The following is a 19,472-nucleotide window of genomic DNA, read 5'->3' on the forward strand; positions in this document are numbered from 1 at the left end:
TGTAAAGCTCTTATAGAAAGAGACCTGAGAGCTGGGGTGGCTAGAGTCAAATTTGGAAGTGTGCTGTTCTAAGAGAGGACACTGATATTGGATTGTAAACTTATGAGATGGTAGACCTGAATGATTACACTACTCCAGCCCTCTCATTTTGCAGATGAGGAAACTGAGGCCCTGAAACGTTAAATGAGTTGCCCAGTCTAAGCCACTTGTAAGAGCAAGATTGAGACCCAGATCCTCTGATTACAAATTCAGTGTTTTGTAGTGCCACTATACCAAACTTACTAAACTGGATTGTCTAAGAATTACAACACAACCGTAAGTACTCCACTTCAGCATATTTATCACTGCCCTTTTCTCCAAAATCCATTATATTTATTCCCACCCAGAAAACTTCATATAATACACATTACAAATATATAATCTACATTACATATATGTGTGTATGTGTATATATATGTGTGTACATACATATATAATATATATATATATATATATATATATTTGGCCTACTCCCTTTCACATTAATGGTTCATAGCCTATTCATCAGTTAAGGCTAAGAATAAGTGTTTTGCAGTCTTCCTGGTAATTCACACTGAACCTTGCCATAACCTACCCAACACAGAACTTATATATGACTGATTAGGCAAAAACAGGAAGGGGAGGGGAAGAGTAATCACCACCTAAAGGCATAGCACAAAGGGCTCCAAGGTGAGAGAAAAATAAACGTAAATAAAAAGACATTGGGTGGGACCAGTATCCCACCAAAACACCACAATTCAAGGGTGAAGATAAGCAGAAAACCTGTCTGCAGGAGCAGAGATTTATGTAAGAAAGTCTGGAAGTATTATGGCAGCTGACAATTTAGCTTACTCATCATGATTCCCTAAGATTTGAGTCTTTTTGTGATTACTGATTTTTTTTTCCCTGACTCCAATGTCATCCTGACTTATGTGTGTTGTTATGAACAACATCCTTTAAACTTCCTTCTGAATGAGCTTGTGGACTCATACAATGCTGTTCTTTCCCCTTCTAAACACTTAACTGTATTGATTCAAATATTGTCTATAACCCTAAAATGTGATCTTTTCTGAAAAGGAAATAAATAGTTCTATAATGAGAAAAACTACTTTAAATTACCATATAAAAATAGATTTACTGTGACTTTTTTGCATTTAACTTGTCTTTTCATAAAAATAAGCATTTTTGTTCATCTTTATTTCGTTGATCTCCTTGCCTTTGTTATTTCTGCCATTGTTCACTTATTCTTGTTCTTACACTATGTCATCTTTACTGCCATTCAAAAATTGTTTGAAAAGCAGCAGTTTTAAAATTCATGGATGTTAGATTCAGGAAATATGTTTTCTCAAGAAGTTATATAAAACTACCCATCTTAACGCAATACTTCTCCATCTATGGCACTGAGTGGGATTATAGATTCTACTTACCTTTTACAAAAACCATATTTGCTAGGTGAGGGGAGAATACAACTTCTATTTGAATTGATTTGGGCATTATCTGCACCTTGAAATTAACACTTGATTCTACACTCTCCTATTCCATAATTGTTGAGGTTCTTTAATTTTCTACTATCTATCTATCTATATATAAAATCTGGTCTCATTTATTAATTATTTTATTGGCATTTATCTTATCTCCCTAACTAGAGTGTAAACTTCTTGCGGGTAGAGGACATCTTTTCTACCAATTTTGTATCCTGTATCACCTAATTAATGCTTAATAAATACTTGTTAATTGATTCGTTGATTGCCCGAACAAATAACTTTCTTCATCTGACTACTGCGACAGCTTCCTGACTGGTCTCCTAGGCTCTATTAATCTTCCTAATGCACAAGTATGATCAAATTTTCCCTTAAAGATACCATATCTCTAGCTGCTCTCATCAAATGCTGACCACTCATTTTTTCTTCCCCTGTCTCATAGGCTTAGGAGATGGAGTCTTTGGACTACTTGTTCCTTTCTGACACTTCAGGGTGTTAGTTTTACCACCATCTCTCAATGGTCATGAAGTTCATGTTATCTGAAAATACTCTTCCCACCCCTTGTTAATATATCATCTATCAATGTCTTAGTCACTCTCCCACATTTCTCCATGACTGGCTCAGTCTTCCTCTTTACTTATTCCTCTGCCATCATCTGCAGAGACTTCAATACCCATAAGATAACCATTCTAACAATCTGCCCTCAGACTTTCTCGCATTCGTCAACTAGATCTATAATTCTGGGCAAGTAAGATTGTCTCTCTGCCTGGTTTTTTTTTTTTTATCTTAAAATGATAGAGTTGTACTCAGTGATTTTGATTTTCTCCCATGACTTTGACCTACGAAAAATCATGAGGAACAGAAGAGAGATCTGATAAGATGAAAGAAAGATGGCCAAATATAGTCCTCATTTTCGAAACATTGAGCAAGGTAGATTCTTTAAATTACATGCTGGTGAACTTGATTTTGATCCATAAGAAAATTCTGAAGTCAATTATAGTTAGTATGCAATTGGTATGAACATCGAATCCCATGAAGTGATAGAATGTATCAGAATTTGTGCTATTTGAAGTTATAATAATGGAAAATATGGCCATTGGTTCCAATGGAAATATGCAGCATAAATCTGAGATAATGTGACCACTTTGTGGGATTGTTTATTTGCATTAATGGGGACATAGTTATATATGGTTTATGCATATTTAGAAAGGGAAACAATAATCAGTAATTTAATTTTTTTTCTTGATGAGGCAATAAGGGTTAAGTGACTTGACCAGGGTCACATAGCTAGGAAGTGTCAAGTGTCTGAGGCCAAATTTGAACTCAGGTCCTCCTGACTCCAAGGCCGGAGTTCTATCCACTGCGCTACCTAGCTGCCCCTGGGAAACAATAATCAATGTGTTACTAAACTGATATGTTTACAATATATCCACCTCTGCCAGTGTAGCTCCTGGTTCTTAGGAACCTAAACTGTCAAATGCCAGTGTGATATGGCAGCCAGAAAGTGACTGTGATGCTCTACTATATTAATCAAAGTGTAGTGTCCAGGATGAGGGAAGATATGCTTTCACTATACTTCCCCTTTATTAGACCACACCAGGAGACTTGTATCCAGTTCTGTGTGACATATTTTAAGAAAAACTTAGACAACCTGAATGTCAGAGAGAATGACCAAGATGGCATGCCATGAATTGGGATGTTTATCTTGGAGAAGACTTGGTGATAAATGTTCACTTCAAATACTTAAAGAGGTGTCATAGAGGAATATTCCTTATATGTTTGGTACAACAGGGCAGAGGTAGGGCAGAAATTATAGGAAGAAAGATTTTATTCACTATGAGGAGAATTTCTTAACGATATTAGCCATTCCAAAATTGAATGGACTACCATGGAAAGAAGTAGTTTCCCTATCACTTGAAGTCTTCAAGTAGGGGCTGGGTAACTGTTGACAATATTGTAGAAGGGATTCATGCTTCAGGAAGGGTTTGAACCAGATGACTTTTCAGTTTCTTTCCCATGAAAATTTTAACTCAACAGACTTTTATTAAACATTTACTCTTTGCAAAATACAGTGCTAAGTGCTAAGGATTTTTTTCCTGGACTTGTGATCTCACTGATAAATGAAGAACATCTGGAGAGGAAATTTTTTCTACAAATGCAGATTGACACCTGCTCTGCAACTTATAATCTTAGCAAATTGCTTAGGGACACTGAGATAAAAATGATAAAATCTGCGCTCAAGGTGATGTTGGTCTACTAAAAAGGATGTATATGTATACGCATAAAATATGTCCCAGGGTGGGGAGGAATGGAAAGTTAAGGAGAGATCTAAACAAAGCACATTAGGAAAATTTGAGGAGGGAGAGAAAAATTTTGGCTGATGAGATCAAAGAAGGAGTGATTACCTGAACTGAAGCTTGAATGGAAATAAGGATTCTGAGAAGCATCGAGGAGGGAATGAATTCCAAGCATCTAAGCAAGGGAGACAGCCTGTTTCAATGCTTTGGTATGTTGAGTTCAGGAACATCTTGTAATCTAGATTGGTTGGAATGTAGAATGTTGGGAAGAAAGACTATAAAGTAAATCTTGAAAAGTAGGTTGGAGCCAGTCTGTGGGTCTTAAAAGCCCCATTGAAGAGTTTGTTTTTTTATCTTAAAGGTAATAGGAAGCCATTGAAGGTTTTAGAGCTGGGTAGTGATACAGTCAGATTTACAATGTGGGAAGATTGTTTTTGCAGCTCCATTCTGCTTTGGCTGCTCAGCCTGATTTCAGTTCTATGAAACAAGATACCCTTGTCGCCTCCTCTCTCTCCCTCCTCCCCCACTTCCCTTCAGATTTTCTGCCTCCTTTTGTGTACTGCCTCTCCCCTTTGGACTGTAAATTCCTTGAGGACAGGGATAGTCTTTCTTTTTGTTAATTATATCCCTAGCTCTTGGCAAACAGTAGGAGCTTAATAAATATTTGTTGGATAGGATTAAATTGGATTGGCAGATGTGTGAAGCAGAAGTAAGAGGGTGGTATCAAGAAGTCAGATTAGGGTATTACAATCTAGAATACTGTAACAGTGTTGAGGGCCTCAACTAGAGTTGTGTTCATTCAAGTATCAGGAAGGAAATACATGGGATAGAGGCCAAGTGAAAGTAGAACCAGCCAAACTAGAAAATTGTTTGTGTACAGAAGGTGAAGAAGGAGAGGGAAGAGTCAGAGATGGCTCCCAGATTTCGAACCTAAGTGACTGGGAAGCTGGTATGCCTTGGCAGGAAAGGCTGGGGGGTTCTGAGCCCATGATTCCAAAGTTCTATAGCCCTTTATTTTGGAGTCACTGCTCTAGAAAGATCAAAGAGGGTTGCAAAGATTTTCTCCCTTGAGGGTTATTGCTGTCGTTTGCTGCTGGCTTTACTTACTCTTATTATCACTGCACCCCAGGCCAGACTCTTCCTCCTCTGCAGCATCCTTCTCCAAAGAGGTTTCTCTGTCCTCTTTTTAAATCATGTTTTATGGACTTAATATGTTTTGTGAGTCAGGTTCTAATGTGAGTTCAAAAAGTCTCTGAAGGTGGTCTCTGAATACAAGTGGAGAAAATAAGGAAACAAATAAGTTAGGGACATGAGCTTCTGTTCTTTGGCCTGTAAATATGTTTAACAATTGATTTTCTCTCTACTCTTAATTTGTCTCCCTCCCTCCCCCCTGCCCCCAATCTGGAATAGCCTATATTTCTTGGAGCTATAGTACTCTCCCCATAAGACTTTCTAGTAAAAGTAGTTACCCTTCCCCCTCCTCCCAGTTAGATGTGTGGTGCAGTGGAAAAAATACTAAAGTTGAAGACCCAAGACCTGAGTTCAAATTCTGACTCTGTGACCTTGGACAAAGTAACTTAACCTCTGTAGGCCTCAGTTTCCTCAGCTATAAAATGAGGTGATTGGGCTAGACAACTTCTAAGTTCCCTTTTAGCTTCAGATCTAGAATTCTATAGAAGGCAGAAAAAAACTGAGCAGAGCCCTGGCAGGGTGAGTTAAGGAAAACTTAAGGACACCAAAGCATGGCCAGGAGCAGAAGTGAAATCTTTCAAGCTGGGGCCAATAAGAGTCCAGAGAAAAACACTATGAGGCACCAGATTCCAGAGAAGAAGGAGATGGGAGCAACGCAGTTCTTCCAGTCTATGGTATGGTATTAAGTTAATTAGATTTGGAGACAGAGTATTTGTGTCCTTATAGAACAAGAGACAATCCGTTCATCTTCCCTGAGCTTCGTCTTACTTACTTGTAAAATAATAATAATAATAACAACATGGTGTGATGTATAAAAAGTTTGAGAGACAGAATTACTGGGTAATTAATCATTTTATTAACTATGGCTAGCTGATAATTAATAAAAGGGCCATTTGACTATTTCTCCAAAGACACCTCATAGAACCCACTTATATGCCCTTGGAAGAGTGGGTGTTCCTGAAGGTGGCAATCAACTTTGATTGGCTAATGAGTAATGAGAGAATGAATATTACAGTGAGAGGTGGGCTTATTCTAATAAGGGTCACATGAAGCTGACTACTCAATCTCGGACAAAGAGGCTTATCTATATCAAACTACCCCTTGTCTAGGGTAATCTAGACAAAAGGAGGAATCCACTTCCAATCAAACCTATTGGACTAAAACACAATGGTCCAGAATTCACCACTTCCCCTAGACTAGACTTTTTATGCCTTTTGATTAGATTTAAGTTTTTCCAGTTGGGTGCATCTCACAGTACTTCATTTTTTCATCAGCTCTGCCCTTCAAAGATTGGATAACCTACAGGTGCTGATTTCTGAATGAGGATATACGAAGGGAAAAAACCTTAGTCTTAATTCAATAATTTATTATTAATATAAGAGAGAAATAATCATTTCTCTCAATAGCATTTATATTATATATTTTATATATGTTATTGATATTTATTTTAAAATATATTTACTATTCAAGTGATACTTATTTATTTACTTTAAAGTTCACAAAGCATTTCACAAAAATATTTCATTTTGTCTTCACTATAATCCTGAGAGGTAAGTGCTATAATTAAAAAAAGAAAATTTTTAAAAAGTCAGATTAGGTGATCTTTAAGATACCTTGCAAATGGAAAAAGTCTTATCATCTTATAACTTGCCCCTCCTTTTTTATTTTCTGGAAGCAATCAGGATTAAGTGACTTACCCAAGGTCACACAGTGAGCATCTAAGGCCGGATTTGAACTCTAATCTTCCTGACTCCAGGGCCGGTGCTCTATCCACTGCACCACCTACCTGTCCCTTCCCCTTCCTTTTAAACTAAATTTCATCAAACCAGCAGATTGGTCATACATGTAGTGTTCACCATCACTAGAAACTTCTTCATTTCCAAGATCCTAAATTCTGTTCTCCTCTCTAACCAAAATGTCTTGTCTTTCCACCTTTCTTGCTTCCTTATACCTTTTCTTCATCTCATTATGACTTTTCATTCTTGGTTCCTTGATGCTTCTGTAATTTTTTTTAAGTTGAGCAGGCATCATCTTACATCCTTTTCTTACGCAGTCTAGACTGGGTCAGTGATCCCTATGGTCACTATGGTTAGTGATTTCAATACTGCCCTCTGCTGCTCCCTGGGATCCCTCGTCCGTATTTATGTCCTTCAGTTGTTTCTGGTTTGCTCATGGTACATCCTGACTAACTTCCACCATCTTATTACTCCCCTTCTTCTCCCAAGCTACAAATATTGCTAGAGGAAAACCTGAAATCGTATTGACAGACCCTCTCCCTACAAATGTATGCTCTTCAGTCATGGCCGGTCCTTAACTGCTGCAAGCAGTCCTTTTATTTGTTACATTGCCTGCATCTCTAGTTCCAAACTCTCTTTTCTCTCCACAAGGCCCCAGCTTCAACTCCTCCCGCCTCACTCTCGATGGACAACCTCACCTCCTAGTTTTCCTGAGCAGATTAAGGCATCTGACTTGGAGTCCCTCAGCCCCCTTCTTAGATCTGAGAAATGGTATACAATTATCCTTTCCACATTGTGGGGGTTTCCATCTGGAAAATCCACGTAAAGTGTTTTGGTCTTCCCTTCATACCGGAGAAGAAGTCTGAATTATTATGGTATTAAAAGATAAAATATGTTGATAATATTATACATATATTTTATGCATTTCTGAGTTTCTAAACTTTTTTCTGTATCATCTGCTGGCCTTTGTATGTCACCTGTAGCTTCCGCAACACTCCCTAAAAATTCCCATTTAATTTCTTACACCTACCTGTGATAGATTGAAATCACAATGAGGAAAGTCGCGATGTAGATGGGGTAACTGCATTGTACAGGATAAGACATTGGACTGGGAGGCAGGAAGTTCTGGGTTGAAATGCCACATCAGATGTTTATTTGCTCTGTGGCCCAACCCAAGTCACTTATCTCCTTTTTGTCTCAGTTTTTCTGATCTGTAAAATGAGCATCTTTAAGCTTTAATGGTTTAAAACTGCATTGACTTTTGGGACACCACTGTATAATGTTGGCAACATTTCTGTTCATGTTCCCAAAAGTGTTTTTGAATGTAGGCTTTAAATTATTAACTTCCTTTCACATTACCTCACAGTTAAAATTGGAGCCAGGAAACTTCAATTCTAACATTAACTTTCTCTTCTTAAAGATTTTTCAGAAATTCAAAAGTGCTAGTACTAGTACTCATCATTACTAGTCTTTAAGAAAAAAAATGATTGTTGTCTTTTGTTTTTGCCCACAATCATTCCCCAATATCACTTCCCTATTTCTAACTCTGCTTTGTGATGTAAAAGACCTGAGCAAACAGCACAACAAAACTAGCCACGTAGCAAATGAGTCAAACAATGTATGTAACATCATTCATTTGTAGCCCCCCAGCCTTTGGATTGAGGGAAGGGACATATATTTCATCAAATATTCCACAGGGCCAAGAGCAAGCCTCATATTAATCAGAATTGGCTACCTTGCAGTCTTATTCTCATTTATATAACTGTAGTGATTTATAGGGCAGCTAGGTGACACAGTGGGTAGAGTGCTGAGCCTGGAGTCAGGAAGCTGAGCTTAAATCTGGCCTCAGAAACTCCCTAGCTGTGTGACCCCGGACAAGTCACTTAACCCTGTTTGCCTCCATTTCTTCATCTGTAAAATGAGCTGGAGAAGGGAATGGCAAACCACTCCAGTATTTCTGCCAAGAAAATCCCAGACGGGCCATGAAGAGTCAGACATGACGGAACAACAACAACAAGCAATTTTACATATATATGTGTGTGTGTGCGCGTGTGTTTGTGTGTGTGTATGTATGTGTGTTGTATACACATGTATACACATATCGATGTTTATGTGTGTATATACATATTTATTTTATATATTTATAAAATACATATTTATGTTTTATATATGTGTATAGAGTATGTGTATACACATATATGCATACACACATGTACATATGCATATAAATATATATACACCTATATACCTATACATATATATACACACACCTATATACACCTGTGTGTGTGTGCGTGTGTGTATACATATACATATTTCCCTCCTTCCTGGTTCCTCTTTATCCTAAACCAGTTCAAATAGGAATTCTCATGTTTTCCAAATTCCACACCTTTGTAATTTCTTATGACCAATAGTATTCCACTATATCCTTATATCACATCTTGTTTAGCCACTTCATAATAGATATGGACCCCACTTTATTTCCATTTTCTTTTTGCTACCACAAAAATATTGCTCCTGATGTTTTGCTGTCGGTGAGGATGAAATGTTAATTAAAATGACATCATGTTCCCATTAGATATTAAAGTAAAATTTTAGTACACAGATAACAAGATCTCATCCTTAATTTTATATTTTATTTGAAGAATACAAAAATCAAGACATATTAGAGTAGAAGCCTTGGATTTTAGTCTGTGTTTTGCAACTAACTTGCTATGTGACCAGAGGAAAGCCTTTTTACCTTTCCAGCCCTCAGTTTCTTCATCTGTTAAAAATAAATGGGGGTAGGATTAGAATTAGATAATCCCTAAAATCCATTCCAGTCCTCAAATTCCATTATTCTAAATGATAATCCATATTTCATGATGAGATCTTGAGTGAAAACACACAGTTCTTTATAATGCATTTTCCCAAAAAGCATTTTCTGAAGGTAATTAAAAATTCAATTTAAGATCCTCAAACTTTAAAAATATTCTTGTTAAATTCAAGAAAAAACAATTAATCCTCTCCGATGTTCACTTTCATTAAGTATGTAATTAGGAAAATATGTCACAGTGAGACATTTTAATGTCATCAAAAATTGAAATGTGCACTTTTGTGTATTTGTCTGTATCTAAAGGTATATGGGATTTATTTATTGAATTAGTAGATAGTGTTTGAAAGATGCTTCATCATGACGTGAGGGTGAGCCTGGGTTCTTGGAGGCTATGCTGGTAGAATAGCGGGACTGGCCAATGAAATCATGAACTTCCAGAAGCTGGTTCACCAAACATATACACTTATTGGAGCCACATTAGTCAATCCCCCTGTAACACTAGCTAAAGCACAAGTGTTTTCAGGTTTCGCTCAGCTAAAAAGATTCCTTTTATCATCCCAAGAATAATGTCTTCTGTCTGAAGACTAACCAAAGTCAATATGATGAGTCATCACCAGAATATTATTTGTTTGATGGTGAATTCTTTAGCCATTGAGATTCATGAAACAAAAATAGAAAATGACCCTTAGTCCTCGGTATGTCTCTCCTCTTTCCATAGTGACATAGTAACAACTTCTCCTTCTTAAGCAGAGAGTTGGAAGGCATTGTCCACTCAATGTTGTATGTGCTGCTGCTTTTTCTGGTTCCAAGTCCATGGAACAAGATGCCTCTTCTAGAAGAAACTCATCAAACTACCTGTCACGCCTTAATTGATACCACCCCCCTCAGCCTTCTCTCCTGTCTGATTGAAGGGCTAAAGGGTGGCGTATCAAACTCCTCCCAATGCCTTCCTTTGTAGAGGGCAGAAATTAGACACTCAGACCACTCCACTTTGCATCTGCTACTCTGCTCAGTTTTAATTCCACGGAACAACGTGCCTCAGCACCAACCAGATTCCCCTGGTCCTCCCCCTTTCCTGCCTTCTTTTGTGTATTGTTTCCCCCTTTAGACTGTAGGCTCTTTGAGGGCAGGGACTGTCTTTTTATTAATTGCATCCCCAGTGCATAACACAGTGCCAGGCACATAGTAGGTGCTTAAAAATGTGGATTGGATTTGATTGGATAGGAAGTAATGACTAATATCAGTCAGTCAGTCAGTTATAGTACCAGGCACTATGCTAAGTGATGGGGTTATGAAGAAAAGCAAAAATATTCCTTGCATTCAAGGAGCTCCCACTCTAATGGGGGAGAAAATATCTAAATGACTAGGATTTTTGTATATTATATGGAAGGTAATCTCATAGACGAGGTGTTAACACTTGGCGTAGAGCGATGAGGGGAGAAGCAAGAAAGGCCTCCTGCAGAAGCTAAGAAGTGAAAGTAAAGAGGGAATGACAGGGAGCAGCCAATGAAATGTCAGAGAGAGAGAAGAGATGGAGTTTCCTGTGCAAGAAACTGCAAATAACCCAATGTTACTATATCAAAGAGTGAGTGAACTGGAAAGGAAGGAACAGGCCAGGTTGAGAGGAGCTTTAAATGCCAAGCAGAGGAGTTCACATTTGATCCTGGAGGTCAAGAGCCTGACCAAATCTTGGCAGAGAGGACAAGACCAATCATTGATAGGGGGGTCATTTCAGAATCAGTAATACATGTGCAGTCAAATCATTGAAATCATTATTCCCGTAGTTAAAAGGATAAAGATTAAAATGTATACTGTGAACAGTGATAATGACACCAACCTAGCCATTTGAAACAAGCTTCTAATTTAGAAAAGGAGGAAATGGATTAAAATTAGAGAATTAGATTCTAGTATCATATCTTAGAAAAGTTTAACTGATATAAGTCACCACAACAAAGAGGACAAAGATCCCAGAAACAACCAAAGGGAGAAAATACCTGATCATTTTGGCAAGTGAGGATGCATGACAAGGAATAGCAGCACCAACTTAGAGTACAAGTTCAAATGGAACATTACAAACCTTACAGAATGGAAAATGAAAGATCATGAGGCATATTACCTCTCCAAAACAGCAAAATCAGTGGAGAAACAGGCAAGTCTGCAGAACGCTGGGTCTGAGACTTCACTATGTCAAAGCAGCTGAAGGACGATGATAGACAAAAATGGAAGGGGGACAACAAATAGACATGTGGAAGCCGAACTATAACATTGGCCTCTAACAATGCATTATCAGAACTTCTGGAAGTGGAAATGGACCTTGGGGAAAAAAGAGGAAGAATGGCTGTCACTGTCCAAGGACATGCAAAGGAAACTCATGGTGGAGGTAATAAAATTTTAATGCTCTTGAGGATCCACCTCCAAGACATTTCAAAGTGAAGAAGATTTCAAAAGAACAGAAATCATCATGGCTGATATCATTGCTCACAAAGATCAATGAATTTGACCTTAGTAACTATTGATGTAGTAACTGTTGAAAGCCACCCTGCTTTCTCATGTCTGTGGCATCTACTTTGAGACTATTCACTACATGTATTGAGTATGGGCTTTATACAAGAATGAAAAAGGCATTTTTTCACAGATGATGTTTATTATAGCAGACCATGCCTTCACAGACATAAAGTTGACCGAGAGAATGCAAAATTCTATTGTATTTCTTGTTTGTTGATTTCAAAAAATATATTGTACTTGGCAAAACAAGATAAAAGCTCACCTTCCACAAGAAGTATCCTTTGCATGTCTTAAAAGCATTCAAGATTCTGAGAGAAAACATTGTTCAAGAATCTTATGATTATTGTCGTGAAGAGAGAAATGAAGCAGAGAGACCTATGCTTGATGAAGTTGTTTGCCAGGAGCACGTAACAGGGACTAGACCAAAAAATAAGAAGAAGAAAAGTTCTGCTAATGGCATCATCCTAGAAAATCATATAGGAATGTGATGGTGGCAACTACTGTTTACATGATTTAGAGTTTGTAAAGCACCATACATTATCTCACCTGACCCTCACAATCCTGTGAAGTTGATACTACAGATAGTATCGTCCCAATTTAACAGAAGCCTTGTCCATGGTCACAAGGCTGGTTAAGTGTCAGAAGTGGGATTTGAATCTAGTCTTTCTTCACTCAAAATCCAGCTCTTTATCCATCATGCCATGCTACCTCCCAGGAAGACCCAAATAAATGACCAATATTTATTTCCCATATGGTGATAAACCATTGGATGGGCAAGTTACTAAATCAGAACATTCACTGTGGATAGGCACTGGATCCATTAAGTACAGGAGTATTGAAATACTCATTGTATTGTCTATATTCTTGATGAAGCAAATAGAATACTATTCAGTGTTCTGGAAATTTTGCTACTCATAAATCTGCTAAAGAAACCTAACAAGACTTTTGTAATTTGTTTTCCCTCTGACAACATTTTTTGAGGCATAGCCAATAACCTACTTATGCCTCAATGTTTGCACCCTTTCTAAGCACTAGCTTATTTACAGAGTTTACTCTTTTCTATTTTAAGCATACCAACTAGAAGCTATAATATTTCATATTAGGTATACCTAGTCTCAAGGGATCACTTACCAAGATAGTATTAAGTTCTAGAATTATATCATCCTACTGAGATGGTGAAAAATCTAAGCTTTTTTTTTATACTTGGCTGGTCAGTGATTGCCAAATGACTCAACCTTCTTCAGCATCCAAAGGTAAAGTGGGAGTCTCTTCAAATTGATGTCTAAGTTTCCACCTCCCCTTAACTCTGCATGTTTGGGAGCCAGGGTGTTACCTTTAATAATATTAATAACTGTAATAAAAATAAATGGTGTCTTTCCATTTACATCTTTAAGGAGGACAAATGTTTACCATGCTGGCAAATAGCTAGTTTATGCCCTTCTTTGTCTCTCTGCTCCCCCTACATTAAGTAGAGCCTTCCTGAGGCAGAAAGGGGCTTCAGGAAAATTTGAATATCCAGGCACCAATTCTCAGAGTCAGCATGACAGGAGTACAAAGAGAGGAGTGGGTTTGACCTCAGATTCAGAAGGAGACAGTGGAAAGTGCAGACCTTTTTGGAGGTCACATTTCCTGTAACTTGGGAACTCTAAGTCATCTGTGAGTCAGACAAAGGGAAATCCCAATTGAGGGGATGGATATAAAAACAAGACATGACAAGACAAAAACAAGACATGACAAGAATATGGTGAGGATGATGGAGAGAAGAGAAGAAGCAGTATCATTTTTGCCTAGGGGGCTTCTTTTGCTATAACTTTAGTTATAGCAACTAACTATAACTAGTTAGTTATAGTTAACTAACTAGTGGGAAGTGGGAAAACATGGAAAAGAATAGCTCTCACACCTGGATTCTCTGACTGTTTTTTTCTCCTCCCCTACAATATTGTCACCCTAGGGAAACCTCCAACCTAAAGCACTCCTCTCTTGACTGGTGACTCCCTCCCTGGGACCATCTTTTCAGGAAAGACTCTAGCTATGCTTCACCTCACTCAAGCCTGGACCCCCCACTCCTTAATCTTCTTTGTTCTTGCCGACCTGTTCCATTGATCCTGCACATCTTTTCCTGCCCCCACCTCACCTCCCTTCCTCCTTTGCATGTACTGTCTTTTGCCATTAGAATGTAAATTCCTTGAGATAGGTACAATTTTATCTGCTTGTATTTATTGCACAATGCCTAGCACATAGTAAGTGCTTGATAAATGCTACCTATTATCTAACTATCTATCATCAATCTATGCCTGTGTCTGCCCATCACCTATTAGTTATCTATCATCTATATCTATCATCTATGTCTGTTGATCTCTGTCTACACCTATCTATCATCTATGTCTGTCTGTTTTTCTAGCTATCTAATCTACATATAGCTCCATGGCACATGGCTCTGGATAGACCCAAAAGAACTGATTGCAAAAGAGAATTTTCAGTAGCATGCAGAATACTTACCTGAAGCAGAAACAGAAGAAAGAAGAAGAGGAAAGCCTTTCTGGGCCAAAGAGAAGTGATGGCTGGGGTGACATCTGGACAAAGTCATGACCAGAGAGATGGGACTTCAGTGGCTGATGGTAGAAAGGCCACTTTGGAATTGAGTTATGACTACTGAGGTAGAGCTGACTGTGAGCAACTCTGGCTGAGTCTCTATGATTGATATCTAAAGAGCCAAATTGCTCAGATAACAGTTCCATCAGCAACCCAAATCTTACCAGTGTCTTTGGAGCACAAGTTTCCTTCTCAGGGATGTTTCCCACTTTTATCCACTGGAACAGAAATCTGTGAGAGAAACTGTTTCTTATTGCATGGATTCATTAGGTTTTGTTAGCATAGTTCAATGAAATGCTTTATGATTTAATTTCTAGTGATTTGCCAGATCTGTAAATAGAGTATTCATTGGTCTGGGGTCAAGTTTTGAACTCTATACACTATAACATATTGTCCTGCTAATGAGATTTTGTTGAAGTAGGCAGTAGAGCATATTTTGGTTATATGCCAAGATAATCACTACTTTGCATTTATACAAGTCCATTCTTCAAAAAGCTTTTCTTCATTTATATAAGTCCTTTCTTCACAAAATTTTTCCTGGGGGCAAAAAGTCAAAAAAAAAATTTGTCTTGTTGTTTGCATAAATAGCTGCAGGCATAGTTCAGTATTCAGAGGAGCAAGTTTATTTTCTCCTTAAGGGAACACACACACACATACACAAGCACATATGCATGCATGTATGTATGTATGTATTCAGAGAGAGAGAGACAGAGACAGAGACAGTTACATTCTCTAGAACTTCACATTCTATGTGGAGCAGAGATAAAAACAAACAACTAAGAAGCCTACTGGCTTTAGCAAAGAATTGCAGATAAATAAGCAAAGAAGTGCTAGGACCTTTAACAATGATGCTTTGCATATAGTAAATACTTAATAAGTGCCTTTTCATTCATTTAGTCAGTCAGTCATTTTATACCTAAAGGTCCTAGAACTCAGCTTGGAAGAAAGCTGATCCCTCTACTTCTTCAAGTTTTATATAAGAAAAAGCAAAGCAGGAATGTTTTTAAGAAAAAAAGCATGCTCTACTTAACCTCCATTTCATGGTAGGTATAGGTATATAATAGGATCATAGATTTTTGAGCTGGAGGGGACCTCAGACTTTGTCCAATACAACTGCCTCATTTTATGGATGAGGAACTAAGCCCAGAGAAGGAGAGTTGTTGAAAGGAAAATTCTTCATTTGGGCTTTCACCCTGATCAATGAGGCAAAACTCAGAACAAAGAGAATTAAAAGCAGTTTATTATAAATATGTCAAAGTAGCAACACATTAAGGCGCGGTTCACTGAAGATCAGCAATGGCTTTAATGTGGTGCCAGCTTTTATAGTAACTTTAAGATAATTCAGATAGGCAAAAGAGATTGAGCCTTTGCATCTCAGCTCCTCCTCAAGGTAGCAAGAATGTGACAATTTGCAAGGAGGGGTACAAAGGTCTCAGATAGGGGGGTGGCTTGGCATGATGCATAACAGGCAACTGGGTGACACCTTCCTAACACTGATTGACAAGCGAGGCTGGGAACAATGGGTCACTGAGTCAACACAATTATCAATAGAGTAACTTATCCAAAGTGGCAAAGCTGTAATTAGAACCCAAAACTTCTGACCCCATATATATTACTCTTCCCACAGTACCATGCTGTGTCTCATATCATTTCCCTATGTACTGCAGACCATAGTGTAATCCCAATTGAACAAGTCTGTAAAGTTGGACTTGATTTCCTACCTGTAAAAATTTTAGTATAACTGACAGATCTCCTCTGTTTATCTTTTATTACCAAAGGTTCTTATTTCTGGACTGTGAGAAGAAGCATGTTGTAGTAGACAGAGAGGCCACCTCAGAGTTGGGCTCAAGTCATGCCTCTGATTCTTACTGACTGTGTGATCCTGGAAAAGTCATTTAACTTCTTAGTGATCTAGGGAACTCTTTAAGACTACAGGTTGAAGAGAAGTTGTCAACCTGCACTAATAGAGGAAGTTTTCCCAATTGGGAATGCCTTATACCAATAAAATCACCATCCATTATCACCATCATTTCTTAAAAAAAAAATACATATAAAAATTTGACTCCTCATCCTGTATTTTGCTCTCCCATTCACATCTCCTCACTTATCCACAGCTCCTAGTTCCTTCCCCAAAGTGCTAAAAGCCCGTCTGCTAATGCTATTGAGGGCAGAATGATCCAAAGTAGGAAAATACATGTTTTATTAGTCCGTAGCATAGTTTGGACTAGAAAATTCTGATACAGATAATAAATGTTGGAGAGTTCTGCAGAAGAAGAGTCTAAAGTGTCAAGGAAAGGCTTCAATGAAGAGTAGAACTTCAGCTTGGCAACATACAAAATATAGGATTCATTTAAACTGTGAGGAGGAAGACGGCATTAAAGGGAGAGAGGTGAGGAATACATTGCAACTGAAATACAATTGCTTTGTTCAAAGTATCGTGAATAAATAATTATTGGTCCACTCATGGAATGATCCTTGACTGTTATTCCCACAATCCTTCATAAAGAAGTGGAAGATGATTTATAGATATATAAGAAAAGAAGAAAAATTACTATTGGACTTTTCTAGATGTCACTTAGTCAGTGATTTCCAATTTTTTTTTCAAATAATATGGTTCCTTTTTAATATAAATTTTTTGCGCAACCCACAGGATAATCAGAAACTAGGAATTCTGCCTTCTGGGTCAATGATAATTAATGAAAATTGGAGATGGGAATAGATCTAAAGAGGAGGTTAAGGCATGAGGTAAACATGACATAGACTAGAGACAAGTAATGGGTATTGAAAAATTTGAGGAACTTGGAAGCTAGAATGTTTTAAGGGAACAGGGTTTAGAGTGGAGAAGAAGGCCGATAGGAGGTAACTGACCTAATTGGGAATGATGGTCAGTGGTCCACTTAGATGGAGCCACCTTGGTATAGCCACAGATGGTTACAGCAAGTATCTTGTCTAGAGTAGAAAGAATTTTAATGAAAAGAAGGAAAGGGCTGAGTGGTGAAACAAATGTGGGGAGAATGCAACTCTTCCTCCTGGCCCTTTGTGCCATGGAATATGTGAAAAGGACCAATTGTAGACAGTGCCGAGAGATGTGGCATACTCAGGAGAAAGCTAAGGTTCAATGAGTATGAAAGATGTGGAGGGACTATGAGGATAAAATATGAGAAGATGAAAGAGAGTTTATAACAACAGATTGGGCACTTTATAAACAGAGGTCAGAGGAGAATAGAAAAACTAGGAATTTTGGCTAGGTTGGACACAGAAGAGAACATGGGGAGATGTAGCAAGGGAGTGGGTTTTACATAGGCAAGAAGCAATTTTAAATTATAGGATAAGATGAACTGGGAGTAGGAACTAACTAGCTAATACATGGAGACTTCCAAGTACAGAGAAGCTAAATTTACTCCAAGTTTAACCTAACAATGTTATGTCAGTGCCTGTGCAGATCCCAATTCTGAGGTGGAGTCCCCTCAGTTCATTACAACAGGTGAAGAGGGGGTGGGTGGGACAATGCTAGTGGATTGATTATTTATTTTATCCAAAACTGAGCTCTGATTCTGTTCTGGGCGCTGTCCTTGGTGACCGACTGCTGAACTGTAGACAATCCTTGTCAAGGATTTTTCTTCGGTTAAGGAGGTGGGAAAGGAGGGAGACAGCAGCCCAGGTGCTATCTTTGCCATCAGTTCTCCCTTATGATCTTGCCCCTAGACCAGAAATCACAATGGAGTCAGCCCTGAGATAAGAGAGACCATTCTCATTAGACCATCAGACCCTTGCCAGGGGAAGTGGATGGTTGTCAAACTTCGATTGAACCAATGAAAGGTGCTGGTTAGGCAAGTTGATCCTAAGCCAGTGGTAGAAGCATACCACCTAGATGTTAGCACCTCAGAGTAAAGATTTGATCTATCAGTGATGGGTCTGACTCTGTTGATAGTAAATGAAGAATATCTACTGAATGAAAAATTACTACTATAAATTCAATGATTCATAGTACTTTCTTTCCATCTTATCTAAAATTAATTTTGAAATTCATTATTGAATTCATAGTAATTTCTTTCCATCATCTATTTCCCATCAGAGTGTGAATGGAAACCAGAAAAGGTTCAGACACATCTCAGGCAGCCAATATTCATTATTTGAATATTAAACATGGCATTTTCTTCCCTTTATACTAAGCAAGCAAGAAAAAAAATTGTGATGGAAAGAAAGCATACAAGAGGAAAAACTTATATTGAACTAATGAAAATTGTCAAGAGAAAGTAAATTAAAATATACTGGATCTGAAATGCCATAGGGGGAGGAGGAAAAGGAAAGGGAGATACTGTGCTATAAAGTACTGTGACAGATAAGACAGCAGTAAACTCTCTTGTCCCTTATCATCATCGAAGCCATACCCAGAACTGATAGATCAAGTGTGCCATGCTTCTACCCCGATATAGCATCAAGCTCCAAGTTGTAACCATGGTGCTCCACCTTCCATCATGGAGCAGATGTGCTAATGGTAAGATTCTAATGTACCATGGAAAAAGTGATGGATTTGGAGTCAGAGGACCTCAGTTCAAATCTGCCATTTAAGATCTGTGTTATTTTAAGTGACTTATTTCTCCTATCTAGACCCCAATTTCTTACCTGTAAAGTGAAAGAGCTGGATAGGATGACCTCCAAAGTCCTTTCTACCTCTGAATTTATGATCCTATGGTCATGTATGACTTACCTGATTCAGTATTCTCTCTCAAACTAAAAGGCAGTCTTTAAATACTAAAATGATATCCAAATACCTAGAATTTGCCTTAGGTTAAACAATTATTCTCTCTCCCTATATACTTTATAAATATCATAT

The 19,472-nt window shown here is 38.0% G+C and overlaps 1 protein-coding gene across 2 annotated transcripts in view; it reads left to right on the forward strand.

The window, feature by feature from the left end:
- The window catches only part of GRPR (gastrin releasing peptide receptor), a 46,346-nt gene that overhangs the window by 18,104 nt on the left and 8,770 nt on the right, over positions 1 to 19,472 (forward strand). The gene's annotated exons all lie outside the window — the stretch shown is intronic.

Source organism: Vombatus ursinus, unplaced genomic scaffold, assembly GCF_900497805.2.
Source record: "Vombatus ursinus unplaced genomic scaffold, bare-nosed wombat genome assembly UNPS02014814.1, whole genome shotgun sequence".
Lineage (NCBI taxonomy): Eukaryota > Metazoa > Chordata > Mammalia > Diprotodontia > Vombatidae > Vombatus > Vombatus ursinus.